Genomic DNA, 19,485 nt, shown 5'->3' with positions numbered 1-19,485 from the left:
AAACAAAAATAGATGAACGAATTGCATCAAACTAAAAATCTTCTGCCCAGCAAAGAAAACAATTAACAGAGTAAAACGTCAATTTGCAGAATGGGAGGAAATATTTGCTAGACATATCTCTGATAAGGGTTCATGCCCCAAATATATAAGAACTCAGAAAAATCTATAGCAATATAAATAAATAAATAAATACAAACCAAACAAATAACAAATAAAACAATGGCTAAGGATCTGAATGGACATTTCTCAAAAGAAGACAAAATGAACAGATGCTCAACATCCTTAATCATTGGGAAAATGGATATTAAAGCTGCATTGAAATAATCTGACACCCAAAGGATAATCAAAAAGATAGTAACAAGTATTGTCCAGAAACCCCCATACATTGCTAATGGGAATGCAAAATACTGCAATACAAAATATGTTATAAATATGAAGTTCAAAAGGGGTAAAACTAATCTGTGGTTTTACAAGTGATGGCAAAGGGCACAAAAAAGGTATCTGCACATCTGCATGTTTATGGATGTCATGTTAGTCCTGTGCTCTAACATCATTTTTTTTGTCCTTTGGTTTTCATACCCATAGATGAAAACAAGGAATGCCTACCTTGCATAGTTTTTGGAAGAATTATATAAGTTAATGCATGTGAAAGAGTTAGACTGCAACTAAACACCTAATTATTTCTGAGTGCATGCTAGATGTTATCATAGGTGGTGGTGGTGGTGTTCAGCAATGATATTCAAAATGTTTAGCATCCAATATGGCATAGTGACTGACGGCTCAGAGCAGACACTCACTTAAAGCAGTTGGATGAGTGTTCATGTGTGCTGGCAGATATCAGCCCTGTTTTTATTACCTTCCTACTAAAGCTTATGCAGAGGGTAATGGTGAAGTATTAATGACAGTATTTCTTAGAAGGGCATTTGAGGCCTTTTAAAATTATTTGTATAATTATATCATCTCAAATGTCTAAAATAAGTATGTGTCATTTTTATGAAAAATTTAAGGCCTTGGCTCAGCACCTGTAGCACAGTGGTTATGGTGCCAGTCACATGCACTGAGGCTGATGGGTTTGAACTCGGACCAGGCCAGCTAAACAACAAAGACAACTGCAATTTAAAAAATAGCCAGGCATTGTGGCAGCCACCTATAGTCCCAGCTACTTGGAAGGCTAAAGCAAGAGAATTGCTTAAGCCCAAGAACTTGAGGTTGCTGTGAGCTGTGATGTCACAGCACTCTAGCAAGGGCAACATGGTGAGACTCTGTTTCCAAATAAATAAATAAATAAATAATTTAAGGACTTGTTAAAAGTCCTTGAAATTCTGGCCAGCTGATATGGCTCATGCCTGTAATCCTAGCACTTTGGAGGGCTGGGGCAGGAGGATCAGTTGAGGCCAAGAGTTAGCAAGACTCTGTCTCTACAAAAAATTTTTAAAAAATAGTAGAGCAGTGGGGGATATTGGTAGCCCTTGCTACTTCAAAGGCTGAGCCAAGAGGATTCCTTCAGTCAAGGAGTTTGAGACTACTCTGAGATATGACTGTGCTTTGTGCCTAGGTGACAGAGCAAGATCCTGTCTTTAAAAAGCAAAAAAGTATTTAAAAAGTATTTGAAATGCTTAAGGCAGTCACTAATAGCATTTAGATTGATTATATACATTCTAAGTCTCTTCAGAAATAACACATGAATAAATCAATGCGAAAAATAAAATAAAATATCACTTCTAAGACAGAAAGGAAACACACAGCAACATAACCTTATACTCACACGCAAAAGTCAGAAGTTGCTGATACATTAAGCCCTAACATAAAGTTAATACTGTGACTAAAGATGGGCTATCATCAAATGAGCAGAGACATCAGCAACCAGATCATCTTTGAAAGAAGGAAAAGTTTCATATGAAAAAGTAAAAATAAACAGACAAACAAACTTATATTGGGTGTAATTCCAAGGGAATAGTGCCAGAACCTATCAGAGATTCCACAAGAAGAATGTACAGTGTGGGTGAAAGTTAGGGTAGACTGGCATTTCCCTCTGAAATCTTGAGCAGGTGATGGCCCTGAGTTTCAGTTTCCCCATTGCAATGTACACCTGTGCTGGGGACAGGGGAGGGAGTTAGAATGTCCAGCAGAGTAGATAAGAAAGCAGTCTGGGAAATGTCTAGTTAGAGATCAATAGCTCAGAGATAAGAATATAAATAAAACTAGAAAGTAATTGACGGGTTGCCTCTGTAGATACCAAGCAGCACAAGCACTTTGACTTGAAGGCTGTAACCTCTTTTTGTTATAGTTCCCCCAAAGTATTCTTTGATTTGTAGGTTAGTACTCACCTGTCCTTCAGTCTGGAAACTTTCTTCCCTAAACAAAGAACTGCCTGTTTAACTGAAGCATGGACTGTTACCTTTTCACTTTTTGCCTGTAAAAAACGCGTCCCAAATTTCCTAAATAAAGAACCCTGAGTCCTGGACTCGATATGGCCCCCATTTGCCTTCAGAGAGGCTGGTATAGTGTCATCTCTCACGGGTCAGAACATTGTGTGTGTGTGTGTGCGTGTGTGTGTGTGTGTGATTGTCACAGCCCTTCTCTCCCTTTGTCTGCCAGACCCTGGGTGGTTGGGTAAGGTTCCCACTTAAGGAGGAACCCCTAGTCCTCTGTTGCGGCTCAGTTTCTGGGTTGCTACAATACAGAGCAGAACATGAGAAACGAGACATCAGCAGAGTCCAGTGAGAAGGGTAGGTGGAGCAGTTTATTTCTCCTTACTCCACATCTCTGGTAGACAGTCATTGGGCTTCTGAGATGCTGGAGAGCTCTTCTACCCTCATAAGTCCCAAAGCTGTTGCCGCCAGTAAACTCAACACTTCCTAAGGAGCTGCTAGTGCCCTTAGGGTCACTTCCTGTCACCACAGACCCCGGACAAGACAGCAGATGCCATATTGGTTCTCCACCCTCCATGCACCCTTGTCCTCCCTAGGGGGCTTCAGACCCTCAGTTTTTGTCTTACTTGATCCCACACAAACATTTCCCTACTCCAGTCTAGACCACAGGAGCCACGGGGGCTTGGTGGGTTCCAGGGAATCTGTGTGACCCCCATAGCCTAGACATTCTGGGTAGGCTGTCTTCTGGAGAGAGGGACAGAGATGATAAGAGTGAATTTTTTCTTCCATTCAGACTCTTTTCCTCCTCTTCCCCTGCCTACCCATGGCTGCCAAGAGACAAGTGAGCCAGGGCTCACAGAAATGGCTTTTTCCCTTTTTTGGTAGATTCACCACACCAGGGATTCCATAGACAGTGGGGCTAAAACCTTTTCAGATGCGTTTTCTCCCTTTCTCCTCCTTACAGCTGCCAAGAGAGACAACTGAACCACCACTGACTCAAACTACACAATCAATTTGTATAATGAAAGCAGATGTACCCGGTAATATTCTGAAACAATAAATAAATAAATAAATAATAAACATGGGCTGTATTTTTCCACTGTAATGACAACCACAAAATAAAACTAACACCATTCAGAATGAGTTAAAGCACAACATCAACCTTATTACAAATGACAACTTTAAAAAGTGACATAAAGACATTCCAGAAAAATCAGAAGAATGGATTCAAGCAACATAGCACCATCAGGTTTCTTAGTCACTAGATTATGTGTTAGTAACAATCACAAAATCTTGGAACATAATAATTTCTATCTTGCACACAATCTGGTGTGGATCTAGGCAATTCTCAAGAGTAACTATCTTCTATGACAGACTGCTTTGATATTACAATATCTCCATAGCAACACATTCTCCCATGGCAGAAGAAGAGCAGGCTCAAGAGTTAGAAAACCAGATATTGGTAAACAGAATAATGCCTACCCCACAGGGTGGGCATTGTCTTCCCTTCCAGGATTTTGGCCAATTGAATATATGCACAAAGTACTTAGCTAAATGCCAAAGTATTGTTTGTGTACCCCAGAGAATGTGTTGAGAATTTGTACCTCCGTCCCCAAATAATACTTTAGCATTTGTGAAGCTCTGCCTTACCCTAGGTTTGGTATGAAGAGAAGCTTGAGTCTGGAGAACCAAGGCCTAGCAGAGAGACTTTGGCATGCTTGCTGCATAAAAATGGAAGTCACAAAGTTGACCTAGTGTGTTCATACCCAAGAGGTCCCAGAGAAGAGGGAGAAATAGGGAAGAGCCCCTTGGGCCCTTACATACCTACTGATAACAAGGGCCAATTAGATTAAATCCTTCCAGGGCAATTACTAAAGATGAAAGATGGAAAGGGTACCTGAAATGTTTTATTTCAATGTCTTTACTTTTGGGGAAGTGATCAGAAGTCTTCTATCCTAAAGAAGCTTCTGAATGAAAAACATAAGTATCTCCCCACATTGTAAACTGGGAGATGACTGGGTGGAAAACATGTGGAACTTTAAACCTCTGGTTCTTGGGTGATTAAAGAATTGAAAGATGTGCCACCAACAAACACTAAAACAGATAAGCATGAACCAGAATAAGCCTCTGGCTAGGACCACTCCCTGTAACAGTGATAACTGTCTCTTGTAAAAGAAAAAAAAAAAGTAGAGAGAAAACCCTTGGTTGCCACCTTATTGGGCTACCACCTACCTGCCTTGACCATCTGCCTTCCAGGCAGACACCCTTCAAGACACACGGGGGTGGAGAGGGTCAGACCTCTGGACCCTGGCCAGAGTCTCTCAATTGGAACCTCTCTTCTGAGTGGACAGGACAACCAGGATGAAACAAAAGAAGGCGCACACTACATTAAGACACTCAGAGTTTATTGAAAGACAAAAAAGCTCTACGAAGTTAAGACAAATCTCAACAGTAGAGAAATGGCGGAAATGGCTCAGCACCTCTCCCACAAACTCTTACTTCTTATCTCTCCTGTAAGTTACATCTAATTTTAGCTTCTATTGTACCATTCTTACTTAATCTCTACATCTTAATTACTTCTTGCAGGGGGTGGTCAATACTGGCGCCATCTGGTTCCACCTGTCTGTATCCATTCATAGATAAGTTCTTCCCAATGTTGAACTACCAGTTTTCTCTTGCTTGTCAGCTCTGAATCTTGTTCTGTTAATTTTTAAACTATTTGTTTTCCTCAGGACTGCTTCTTGCTTTTTATTTCAGAAATCCCCTACACTTCTTCCTCTGAAAAATGGACAGTCTAAGTCCTCTTAGGAAAGGGGGTATAGGTGTCCTCCTGACTACTTCCTACTGAGAAGGGCATAGTATAGCCTTGTACTGTCATTAGAATGTTTAATGCCCATGGGGAGAGTGTCAGTGAAGGGGTCCACAGTAAACAGAATTGACAGCCGCCGTCTATAAATTCCCCTGTTATAATCAGGAAGATACAGATTTAACAAGATAATTTAAAATATATTATCCAAAAACTAAAAAGAAATGCAGGGAAACAGGGGCCCCATAAGGGACAAAACGCACAAACTCCTCCTTGTTCTGTCAATAGATAGTCCAGAGCAATATGATTGCCCATTACTTGTCAGGCCAAAGAATCTAATGATTTCTGTAACATTTTGAGAATTTGTCTGGAATCCTTGGCTATCATACTCAAAGTATTAGTAGTAGCATTTTTAACTATCGAGGCAGTTACTGCTTCTCCAGCTGTTAATCCAACCAATGCTCCAATTAGGACTATTATTCTAAAAGCTATTAAAAAGGGCTTTTACTTTCTGGAATGCACCAGCTGCATTCCAGTTGTTTTTGGAGCTGACGCATTAAAGATTCGCAATGAATTATTGGTTACTATTGAAGAGCCAACTCCCATCGTCTTGCCTCCTGAGGGCTAATACATTGGGTTGCACCAATTTTTCTTTTCCACTGGCCAATAAACATTGTTCCCAAAGGAAGAAATAAATTATCTTTAATGGTGATAAGTTTTGTTTGGACTTAAAGATTATTTAGCCAAGCAGGGAAGTCATGAGTATTGATATCCAAGTGAAAGTTGGGCAAAGAATTTACTTTAACCTTCCCTCTTATCCCAGCACTAGTCATACCGGATATATGTTCATGATTGCAGCACCAACTATTACTGTAATTTTGTCTTGGGGCATAAGTAAATTCAGGAATTAAATTTGTAAATACAGCCGTCATGATAGATAACACCACACTACAGGAACTGACATTAACTCATCAAGATATATTACTGCATTAGAAATGTTGGGTGATTGCCTGAACGTTTTTACCTGGAATTCGTGGGAATTTCTATAAATTTCATGAGATTGTCCATGTCTGGTTGAGAGTAACACATCCAACAATTATTCAATGGATATGCAGTGGCATAAGCATTTGAAATAATAAAATAAGAATTACTAGTAAAATTAAAAGTTATTACTGCAGGACAAAAACAAATTAACAATATTAACATTTATTAAAATGGTACCATGCAGTAAACTTTGGATAACAAGATAATAATAAACCAATATATATTGCTAAAACAAGTAAGCTCTGTTAATTATATTCCCTGTATCTGGCTTAGGAAATTGTGTGGGTCACGTTACTTAAGTCAAAAATTTCTGTAGATCCTGAAATACACAGAACTCTTAGGAGGGGCTAGATGAAGAATATAAACTTTCATTTATACCTATTTTTATTTCACTGCAAAAATATGCAAATTGGTTTATATTCATATGAGAAAGTTTCAAGCTCTTAGGTCATCACTCAAGAATTTTGAAGATCTATCTATTCTCTCTCTGTCTCTTTTTTTTTTTGGCCGGGGCCAGGTTTGAACCAGCCACCACTGGTATGTGGGGCTGGTGCCCTACTGCTTGAGCCACAGGTGCTGCCATCCATTCTCCTTTCAATGGCAGTAATTGAGAGATTATAAATAATCACTTTATTGCCAGTTTGTTTAACTAAAAAAATAAATAAATAAAATAAAATGAAGAATCTCTCATCTCTGGAACTTTGTCTAAATGGGGACGGAGGTGAGGTTAAAATGAAGTACAGTTATAACCTGTAGAAAGCAAGGACTCAAGGAGGGTCAAGCAGGGAACCCAAGAAAGAGCAGGTTCCAAGGAGAAACCGTAGGTATCTGTTGCCCTATACAGAAATACTACCCATGCAAGAAGAGAGAGAAACCTGCTTGATAGTCAGAACTGTATGTGAAATCAGTCCAGTCTAGAGGAGCTTTAAGCTTAGTGTGGTTATCCCATGTTCCACAAAAACTTAGAATGAATGCTCTCCCCCTCTTGTTCCAGTCCTTAGATAGTAGTGTAAGCTCCTTTCAGCCCATCCCTCAAACATTTGGAAACTCTAAATACCAAATTATACACCTATTTAAGGATACTGAGAAGTAAACAAAGGCAGACAGATTGTGTAGAGGAGACAAAATGAAAGACGTCATCGGTATGGAGGTTAGGTTTTTCCTTTATCTGTTTTTGGGTTTTGCCCCTTTGCCACCTGGAGCCAGCCACGGTTGAATTGTTCTGGAGGCTAGAATGCGATAAATATTACATCCACTAGGTGGCACTCGTGAACACAGCACTTTGCAGACAATTTACTCAATTTGGTTGATAGATGAGGTATTTAAATTTAACATTATTTACATACAGTACAAGCATTGTAAAGAGCATACCTTCTGCTTAGCAAAAGGGACTCTATCATGAACAAAAACTTCTTATTTAATGATAATAATGTATTCGTATCATATGGTAATTCGGAATGAAATACAGATAAATCTCATTTCTCTCATTCTCGACCATGTCAGATAAACTCAAGCATGAGCTTATTGGAGCCTGCTTTTCCAAGGTGGCCAATTGAAAGGGGAATCAAAATTAGAAACATTCATAACATTTGCTCCAACACAAGCACTGCTGTCACTTTTATGTAAAGCTGACACTTAACATTCTTGAAGTGTAACTGCAAGGCCCGAATGATTCTGTTCTCCCTGATTATTCACTAGCTATATGATTGGCTCCTGAGGAGACACCTCCCAGGGATGTACAAGTTCACTTGTAGGACTTTGTTTTATCTCATCTAATAACGCTACAGCTTGGTAAAAGAGTTATGTCTGCTCTATGTAGTCATAGGAGGGATAATTTTCTTTCTTTTTTTTCTTTCTTTCTTTCCTTCCTTCCTTCCTTTTCTTTTCTTTTTTTTGCAGTTTTTGACCGGGGCCAGGCCTGAAACCACCTTGGCATATGGGGTTGGCACCCTACTCCTTTGAGCCACAGGGAGGGATAATTTTCTATACTCAACATCATCTTATTCTCAAGTCTTCCTTTTCATCTTAAAAAAAAGTTAAACCTTTAGATAAAAGTCACATAACTCCTCTAATGTTAAATTGTGACTTCAAGTAAATACCAAGACAATTTAAACTTCCTGGCCTACTACCAGCCACTTTGCTTCAGGATAGGAAGACCATTTTCTCCTGAGGAAAATTTTGAAGTCAAAAAGCCTGTTCTTTTAATGTTTAGCTGAATTAACTGAGGATCATTTCAGTCTGATATGTTTAAGAAGTCCAGGCTGGGTGCAGTGGCTCATGCCTGTAATCCTAGCACTTTGGGAAGCTGAGACAGGTGTATTGCTTGAGCTCATGAGTTGCATGAGACCAGTCTGAGCAAGAGCCTGTCCCTAAAAAACAGATGGACATTGTGGCAGGTGCCTGTAGTCCCAGCTACTTTGGAGGCTGAGGCAAGAGGATCACTTGAGCCCAAGAGTTGGAGGTTGCTGTATGTTATCTACCCAGGATGATAGAGTAAGACTCTGTCTCAAAAAAAAAAAAGTCCAGAGATGTTTATTCCTAAAGGCACAATTTCTCACATTCACAGTGAGTCCAGGCCACCTGCAAACGCCATTCGCCTTTCCCACAGAAGTGTAGGAAATACATTTATTTTCCTTTTTGTACAGTTTTAGCAGGAAATCTTGAAAATCTAAGTGTCATAGCTTTTTTTCTTTTCTTGTTTACTTTTTTTTAATATGCCATTTAGGAGGCACATCATTTCTGAGTCCTTTAATTCATAATTCCACCTTTTAAATCTGGCACAAATCATAGGAATTTGGCTGAGTGCACTGGCACATGTGTATAGTCCCAACAACTCAGGAGTCTGAGGGAGGACTATCACTTCAGCCCAGGAGTTTATGGCCAGCCAGGGCAACATAGTGACACCTGTCTCAAAAAAAAAAAAAAATGTAGAGGAATGGACCATGCTTGTAAAGGACAGTTACTGATTCTTATCACATTAAAAGGAAATTCTGAGAATAAGACAGTCTCCTGGCAAGCCTAGAGATGTTTTGTGACTTGGCAGCAATCCCCCAAGTAACTCAGTGTTCCAGAATGAGATAAGATGGGTCACTCATTAGTAAGCATGTGTTAAACATTGATGCTTAGTAGTACTTCATGAGGGTTGTGGAGAAAGAACACATGGGGAAAGAACACATGAGAGCACATGGCAATCCTTATGCATGCAGCCCTCATATGTAATTACCTTAATTCTCCACACCTGTTGTGTATGTCAATTACCTTAACTCTCCACACCTGTTGTGTATGTCAATTACCTTAACTCTCCACACCTGTTGTGTATGTCTATTATGGCAGCTCAGAATAAACAGTGGGAAGACTGGATGAATAGTCCCACAATTAAAAATGCTAACATAGCCCTCGACACAAGGGTTTGTCCTGGCATGGGCGTGGGCACACACCTGGTGCCAAGAGCACCTTGAGTCAGGTCCGTCCATCTGACCATCGGCCCTCCTCCCCTCTCTCTCCCACCAGTAGGAGGGAGGAAGTGGGTGGGGGACAGCAGCAGTGGTGGAGGCAGAGCGGGAACTGGGGACAGGGTGGGTGATGCCGTGCGGTGCCACCCCCTCCCCGCCCACCTTCCCCAAGCTTGGGGACCCACTGCCTCCTCATGCCCCAGCCAGGACCAGGGACTACGGCAAGTGGCAGTGTCTACAAAGTCGCTGGTCCGCAGCTGCCCCTCGTCCCAGGGGTGGTAGGGTCACAGAAACACCAGGGGCTCTCCAGGGCAGCCTGTAAATGCCAACCTCAGCAGGGTAGGCATGAATCCCCTCTCCAAATAAATAAATAGTTTAAAATGTTAACATAGATCACTCAATATTGCCCTCAGTGCCTCCCTACGTAGATGATCCACCTGTGACTTCTATTATGAAGGCTTTATTAGAGGGGTGAAAGACCAGTGACTTTACTTTTGAAGATACTATAGGGCTGTTCCCATCACAGTTACTAATATCCCTCCTAGTCTGGAGTACCCTCAAGGGAGCCACAGGCAAAGAATACGGGTCTGGAGACCTACCCACTCACCAGCAACTTAAGCTTGTTCAATCCCTTTTACACACCACCCCAGGAAGTGCCGCTTTAGATTTACCAGCGTGTGATAATATTCTTTTGCTTTCCAACATGGGAGTAAAGAAATTAAAAACAGGAATATGTGGTCCTATTCCCCCAAATACTATTGGGTTATTGTTAGGAAAAAGTAGTTTAACATCTTATGGAGTGTTTGTCTACACGAGTGTTATTGATTGTGACATCTTAGGGGAAATACAGATCATGATTTCGGTAAACCAACCAACTCAAATTTTAGCTGGACAAAAGATTGCTTCATTGCTACTCCTGCCCCACATTAAATTACAAAGTACTGGTAAAAAAATGCACTGGTGGTCTCGGCAATACAAACAGCATTTTTTGGCAAACATCTATTGATAAGAATAGGCCTCAATTAACACTCACTTTGAAGGATAAATCCTTTACTGGCCTGTTAGATACTGGTGCTGATGTTTCAGGTATGGCTTTAAATCTGTGGCCCAAGGAGTGCCCTAACAGATAGTCGATGTTACTGTCACAGGCATAGGAACTTTAAATTCAGTCTTTCGAAGTACATTACCTTTACCTTGTTTGGGACCAGAAAATGAAAATGCTCAAATTCAACCATACAAAGCTGATATTGCTTTAACTTATGGGGTCAAGATTTACTTCATCAATGGAAAACTGTAATAACTATACCTTCCCCTCATACTAATTCCTTTCAAATATCAAATTTAGCATAGAGGTCACTGCCCCCAAATATGCTCTCAAGCTATCTTGGAAGAGCAATAATCCAGTGTGAGTGGAGCAGTGACCATTAACTAAAGAAAAACTGGATGCCTTACAATTTTTAATTCAGGAACAGTTAGAGCAAGGACATACTGAACCCTCTACCAGCCCTTGGAATTCTCCTGTCTTTATTGTAAAAAAGAAATCAGACAAATGGAGAATGCTCACTGATCTTTGCAAAGTTAATGAAACAATTTTTCCTATGGGTCCTCTGCAACCAGGACTTCCTTTACCCTCCATAATACCTTCAATTGGTATTTATATGTCATTGACTTAAAAGTTTATTTTTTCAGTATATACTTGCATCCTGAAGACAGACCATGTTTTGCCTTTTCTTTGTCTTCCTGTAATCAACAAAGACTCTATCAGCGTTTTCAGCGGAGAGTTCTATCACAAGGTATGTTAAATAGTCCTACTTTGTGTCAACATTTTGTTGATCAGCCATTACAGCACATTAGGAAAAAATACCCCACAGCCTACATAATTCATTATATGGATGATATTTTATTTGCACACCAAAGTTTAGCTGTTTTGCAAGACATATTTAAACAAGTTGTATGTACCCTAAAATCTTCTGGTCTTCAAATTGCTCCAGAAAAAATTCAAACTACATCCCCCTATAATTATTTGGGATACAAATTGACTCAAATGCAAATTCTCCCACAACATATTTATCTTAGGTTAGATTCCTTATCTACCTTAAATGATTTCCAAAAACTGTTAGGTCATATTAATTGGTTACATCCAACTTTAGGAATACCAACCTTTGCCTTAACTAATCTTTTTAAAATCCTGGAAGGACCTTTGGACTTTAATAGTCCTCATTCACTTACCCCAGAGGCAAAAAAGGAACTGCAACTAATTGAAAAAGAGTTCGCTTCAAAAGAATTAGATCGAGTAGACATTAGATTACCAATTCAACTGATAATTATAGCCACTTCTCACTCTCCAGCTGGATTTATTTATCAAGAGAACACCCTTTTAGAGAGGCTATTCCTTCCTAATAAAACTGCACAAAAATTACACCAATATTTAGAAAAAAATTGTGAGTTAATTGCTAATGGTAGAAACAGAATTCACCAATTTACAGGTTATGACCCGTGTCCTATCATTGTTCCTTTTACAGAAGAGCAAATTCGACTCAATTTTCAATTATCTTTGCCTTGGCAAATTGCTCTTGCATCTTATGTAGACTTAATTACCAATGAATATCCTCATGATAAACAATTTCAATTTCTAAAACTTACTTCCTGAATCCTTCTTTATTGTCAAAGACTCACCAATTACAGGTACTATCACTTTTTACACAGATGCCAACAAGCATGGCAAAGCTGGATATACTGATGGTAATAACTCAAAAGTTGTTCAAAGTCCTTATAATTCTGTCCAAAAGAATGAAATGTATGCTATTCTTATTCTACTCCAAGACTTTCATTGTCCTATGAATGTGGTGACACACTTTCAATACACATGCTTTGCTGTTAACCCAGAAACAACTATTACTTCTACTGATGAAATTTCTTCTCTTTTTCAATCCATCCAGAGACTCCTTAGACACCATATGCATCCTATATACATTATTCATATTAGAGCACACACCATTCTACCTGGTCCTATGACTTCTCTAAATTCACAAATAGATCAAGCCCTCGTTGGTACTGTTCAAGAAGCATCTATTTTTCATTCCTACACACATGCTAATGCAAAGATGCTTTGTGAGAAATTTCATCTCACAAAAACTCAGTCACAGCAAATTCTTTCTAGTTGTCCTTCTTGCTCCAAAATACATGTTCCCTCCTTTCATGAAGGTACTAACCCTAGGGGAGAAATGGCAAACCAAATATGGCAAATGGATGTGACTATCATCCCATCCTTTGGTAAATTAAAATATGTTCATCATTCCATAGATACTTTTTCTCTTTTTCTTGGGCAACGCCTTACCTAGAGAAAGGCTCACCATGTCATTCAACATTTATTAGAATGTTTTAATATCATGGGACTTCGTAAGTCTATTAGAACTGACAATGCACCTTCTTATTCTGCTCAAAAATTAAAGACCTTTCTGTCTTTTTGGAATATTCAACTTTCTCATGGTATTCCCTATAATTCTCAAGGCCAGGCCAATATTGAACGACACCACAAAACATTAAAAGATATGTTATTTAAACAGAAAGGATACACTCCCCTTGAATAACAGTTCTAGATAGATTCTTACTAGAGCTCTGTTTACTCGTAATTTTTTGAATCTCAACAATGATGGAAACACAGCTGCTCAACGTCACTGGACATCTCTTACCCATTCATCACCTTCTCAAATACAGCAACCTATTTTCTATAAGAAACCCGAAATGTCTGAACGGGAACCTGGTTATGTGTTACCCTGGGGTCGAGGCTTTGCTAATGTCTTTACAGAACAGCAAGAAAAGCAGTGGTTACCCGCCCACTGGATTAAGCCTCGATATGAGCAAAAGACCTCGCCAGCACTTTGACAAATCCACCCTCACTGATCTCTTCAATAACATGACCATCAAGCAGATGAACAGATGTCATCCTTTCCCAAGAACCACTAACTCCACTTTTTTCTTCTTGGAATCAAATCAAAAAGCTGTCATCAGCGGCTGAAGACTTAGTAAAACATCAAGGTAAACCTCTAACAGCAGACTTCTTGTTCCTGGCAATGATTGCACTAGTGTCAACAAAGGTAAATGCTGCTACAAAGAATTTCACTTATTGAGCCTATATTCCTAATCCTAACAGAACAAGATCTTAGATTAACCCTACCATTTCTATATAAGTCCTGGCAGTCGTTACCTTCAACCCATTCTCACTGCATGATTTTCTCTTATACATAATATTATTAAAAACAAATAAAAACCATGCTGCTCCTCCAGACTTCAACTTGGAAAGGGTTATGACACTACCCTTCCCCCACCTAACATTCTAATCTGCACCATGCCTGTTGCTGCCCATTTATAATGGATGCAATGGACAATGGACAGAGGCAAGAAACCTCGGGCATTAGTTAATACTTCCTATGGAAGCGCCATTGATTGGAGACCCCACGGGTCAGCCTGAGACAAACAGTTAGGTGGAGAAATGCATTAGTTTTTGCAAGAACAACTACAATATCCAATCATTCCCATATTGTTTGGCATGGAAGAGGCGTGTCTCCCCTGTGCCTAGCCTGACTGGAACAACATAACATCATTTTTGGATAGATTTACAACAACATATATCTGAAACCTTTATTATTGCAATCTGGCACAGGAACTGAAATTAAAAAGCATTTCCAATAGTGTTACTAATTTCCCCTTTTTTCTTCTGTGAAGGCCCTCAATGGCACCACTGGTATAATTCTGTTAATTGCTATATGTGCCTTCTTGTTCTTTTGCCTAGCAAGAAGAGGAGCTGCTCGATGAGAAAAACTATTGAAAGGAACAACGGCTATTTTTTTCCTTATCCTACCCAAAAATGTATTAAACAAAAAACAGGGGATATATAAAGGAATTGACACCATGCTTGCAAAGGACAGTTACTGATTCTTATCACATTAAAAGGAAATGCTGAGAAGAGGGCAGTCTCATGGTAAGCCTAAAGATGTTTTGTGACTTGGGGGTAATTAGGTAAGAAAAGATGATCAAGGGTATCTATATAGGGTCAGAGGAGATCAAACTTTCACTCTTTGCAGATGATATGATTGTATATCTGGAAAACACTAGGGATTCTATTACAAACTATTAGAAGTGATCAAGGAATACAGCAGTGTCTCAAGTAGAGACAACACTCATAAATCTGTAGCCTTTATGTATACCAACAATAGTCATGCTGAAAAAACAGTCAAGGACTCTATTCCTTTTACAGTAGTAAAGAAGATGAAATATATGGGAGTTTACCTAAAAAAGGATGTGAAAGATCTCTATAAAGAGAACTATGAAACTCTGAGAAAGGAAATAGCTGAAGATGTTAACAAATGAAAAAACATACCATGCTCATGTCTAGGAAGACTCAACATTGTTAAAATGTCCACAGTACCCAAAGCAATATACAATTTTAATGCAATCCCTATTAAAGCACCACTGTCATACTTTAAAGACCTCAAAAAATAATACTTTGGTTTATATGGAATCAGAAAAAAACTCAATAGCCAAGACATTACTCAGAAACAAAAACAAATCAGGAGGAATCACACTACCAGACCTTAGACTATACTATAAATCATAGTGATCAAAAAAGCATGGTACTGGCACAAGAACAGAGAGGTAGATGTATGGAACAGAATAGAGAACCAAGAAATGAACCAAGCTACTTACCATCATTTGATCTTCGATAAACCGATCAAAAACATTTAGTGAGGAAAAGATTCCCTATTTAACAAATGGTGCTGGGTGAACTGGCTGGCGACCTGTAGAAGACTGAAACTGGACCCCCACCTTTCACCTTAAGGCATGAAACTATAAAAATACTAGAAGAAACTGCAGGGAAAACACTTGAAGAAATTGGCCTGGGAGAATATCTTATTAGGAGGACCCCCTGGGCAAGTGAAGCAACACCAAAAATACATTACTGGGATCTGATCAAACTAAAAAGCTTCTGCACAGCCAAGAACACAGTAAGTAAAGCAAGCAGACAGCAGAATAGGAGAAGATATTTTCAGGTTATGTCTCTGATAAAGGTTTAATAACCAGAATCCACAGAGAACTCAAACGTATTAGCAAGAAAAGAACAAGTAATACCACCTCAGTGTGGACAATGGACTTAAAACTTCTCTGAAGAAGGCAGGTGCACAGCCTACAGACACATGAAAAAATGCTCATCACCCTTAATCATCAGAGAAATGCAAATCAAAACCACTTTGAGATATCATCTAACTTCAGTAAGATTAGCCCACATCATAAAATCCCAGAACCATAGATGTTAGCATGGATGTGAAGAAAAGAGAACACTTCTGCACTGCTGGTGGGAATGCAAACTAATACGTTTCTTTTGGAAAGATGTTTGGAGATCACTTAGGGATCTAAAAATAGACCTGCCATTCGATTCTTCAATTCCTCTGCTAGGTATATATCCAGAAGACCAAAAATCACTTTATAACCAAGATATTTGCACCAGAATGTTTATTGCAGCCCAATTCATAATTGCTAATTCATGGAAGAAGCCCAAGTGCCCATTGACCCATGAATGGATTAATAAATTGTGGTATATGTACACCATGGAATATTATTCAGCCTTAAAGAAAGATGAAGACCTTTACCTCTTTTATGTTTAGGACCTTTACCTCTTTTATGGAGCTGGAACATATTCTTCTTAGCAAAGTATCTCAAGAATGAAGAAAAAGTATCCAATGTACTCAGCCCTACTATGAAACCAATTTATAAATACCCATACTTCCATATGAAAGCTATAACTCAACTGCAGCCCAAGATGGAAGGGGAAAGGGAGGAGGGGAAGGACAAGTGGAGGGAGGGTAATTGGTGTGATCACACCTATGGTGCATTTTACAAGGGTTAATGTTAAATCTACTAAGTGTACAATACAAATGTCTTAACACAATAACTAAGAAAATGAGCTGAGGGCTATATGTTAACCAGTTTGATGAAAGTATTTCAACCTGTATATAAAACCAGCACATTGTACCCCATAATTGCATTAATGTACACGGCTATGATTTAATAATAAAAAAAGAATAAATGTAAAATTATATGGAAAAAAATACTGGTACACTCAGGATAGAGTGTGTGTGTGTGTGTGTGAGAGAGAGAGAGAGAGAAAATTTTCCAAAGCTTTGTAGACTTTTAAGTATTTTCATCCATTTTTTTTAATTGTGGGGAATGGTATGCTCCTTTTGTCACATTCATTTTTATTTATCCAACCTATATAACAATTGGTGTATTTTAAAAATTACAGTATGTTACAGAGCAGTTGTAGAAAATGACTCATTTATTTATACACTTAACAAATATTTACAGAGTGCCTGATCTCTTCTAGTGATTATTCTAGCACTATTATAACACTGAGTGGGGGAGCAGACAGACAAGGTCCATCATCAAGTATATATAGTGGTCCCACTTTTGACAGAAATCACTAGAAAAGGGCCTGGGGACTTAATGCAACTAGACGTCAGGATCCGATTGTTTAAATGAAAGGATTATAAATGTTCTAATGTACTTTTCCATTTTGATTTTCCTATGTAGAAATAGGCCTGCTTTTATCTTACATAAGCAGAAAAATACCCACATTCAAACAATATAAATCCTATTTAAAAATCTGAGATTTAGGATTGTCATGTGTTTGTCTTTTAATAAAACCCAAAGCACTTTTCAGCTCCACCCCTCTTCTCAAAAGCACACCAAAGTACTAGCAGATGACCTTAAAATTGATGCAAGTAGTAATATTAGTGATGTGGCACTTCTATTGGTGTTTTAAAGATACAGTTGTAGTAGTAAAGAAAACCGTTAATTTACAAATGACTTAATTGATAAAATAGTAAGTTAGTAGTTTTTCAATAATACATGTAGTAGAAAAGGGTTCCTTTGCATAGAATACTGCTCAGTATGTGGTTGACATGATTTTTGCTCCCATCCTGCTTCCTTGGCCTTCCACAGTATAGCTCCAACATGACTTTCCAGTCTTACTTTCTGGAGGGCACCTAGCAACTATTGTTACCCAGGAAATTTCACTGAAAAACTTAGAAACTGAAAACTAATTTATTGAAAGTGATTTAAAAATTGGTTTTGATTCAAATGACTTTGATTGAAATGCCAAATTCATCACAACTATTATTTCTCAATTGTAAATTTGGTGATTGCTGTGAAGTTAGTTTTCTCTTAGTATTTGTAGGATAATATTTAGAAATAAACATATCCTACATCAAGCACACAAAGTGAATCAGTGTGAGTTTAAAATGACTTGCTTTTCTTCCAGAGGCTTAAGGGACTTTGACCCCCCTGGATTACACGCAGAGTTAGGCTTTCTTGGAGTTGTAAAATTCCTCAGGCCTTTTCTCTGAAGCTGTACACCCCGTGAAGCCTGAGATCAAAGGGCATGCCGCCCTTTCTCAAAGATACGGGCCAGAGGGTTGACATATGTTAACAACATATTGTCAGAGGTCTATAGGTACTCTGCCCTGAAGGAAAGACACAGTCATTACTTCATACTGAGTAAACTGAGTGAATGCTTGAAGATATTCTTCTATTTACCCTGTTCCCCTGTGGCTACTTTCTTCTTTGTGGTCTTTCTTTAGATACCTGCTCAGAAATTAGTCAATGTTTAGAAGAAGAGGTTTACTACAAAGTTGATTGTATTGCTATGATAACAAAATATTTCCTTTCAAGTTAATTTCAGATAGGTAAAATAAGATAATGATGAAACTAATAGATAATAGATAAAGTGTGTATGTGACTAGAAAAGTATAAAGTCAAAACCTGGAATAAAGATTTTTGCTATACGCCATCTCATTTTGTGTAGTCTGTTTCTTGATATAATAATTACAGGAGCAAGTTTACACCCACAGCAAAGCTGCTGTTTGTTCACGTCTCCAGTCATGCGACATATTGGCATAGTCAGCAGGATCAGGGAATCGCAAAGGAGCAGAAAGACTTTCTGGACACCGGGCTGGAGGACGGCTTCTGCCAGGATGCCTGGGAGAGATCTTTGCTGAAGCTGTTTGAGGTAAGCTTGAGAACCCTGTAACTGGGACGGTGCAATTGCCACGCAGAGTACGTGAGACATCTCCAGCATAACAAGAAACATGGGAGGAAATAATATGAGTCTTCAGCTCTCTTCCTCTTTGGAGGATCAGTATATTGCCATTTTAAAAACTCTGATTTTCACCACTAAAATTCCAAGAAAAACCAGTAACCTGAGGGAACTTTTCCATGTGGTTGTGAAGCAACCTGACCAGAAAGTCCAGCTTAATTTAAAAGTCTGGAAGAAAGTGGGTTGGGCTCTGTGTCATGCCCACCAAAAAGGCAATTTTATAAACAGGGAAATTTGGGCAACCTATAAACTGGTTCAAATTGCGTTGGAACCATTTCAAACATGTTCAGAGCAAGATTCTGAGACTGAGGATATTGGCGCTGATGAGTTGCCACCCCTGCCTCCTTTGTCCGAGCTGAGCCAGTTACATCAGCCAGAACAGGTTGCAGAAAATCTCAGAACCCCAGACCATGAATATGATTTGCCAGATTCCCATTCTGAACCCCAGTTTAATAAGCCTCAAAAGAAATATGTGGGTGACTTAATTAGTCTTGAAAGTGATGCAGAGAGCTGTCCAGAATTAGTGGAAATGGCTGATGAATCAGCTCAAAAAGAATCTGAGTTTGAACATCTTAAAAAGGTCATGGGTGAAAATTTTCAAACAATGAATCAAAGAATTGCCTTCTTAGAAAAGAAGGGAGCTGAAATAACTCTTTTCTA

Source organism: Nycticebus coucang, chromosome 5 (genome assembly GCF_027406575.1).
Source record: "Nycticebus coucang isolate mNycCou1 chromosome 5, mNycCou1.pri, whole genome shotgun sequence".
NCBI lineage: Eukaryota > Metazoa > Chordata > Mammalia > Primates > Lorisidae > Nycticebus > Nycticebus coucang.
The sequence above is the reverse complement of the archived record's forward strand: the minus strand, read 5'-3'. Positions refer to the sequence as shown.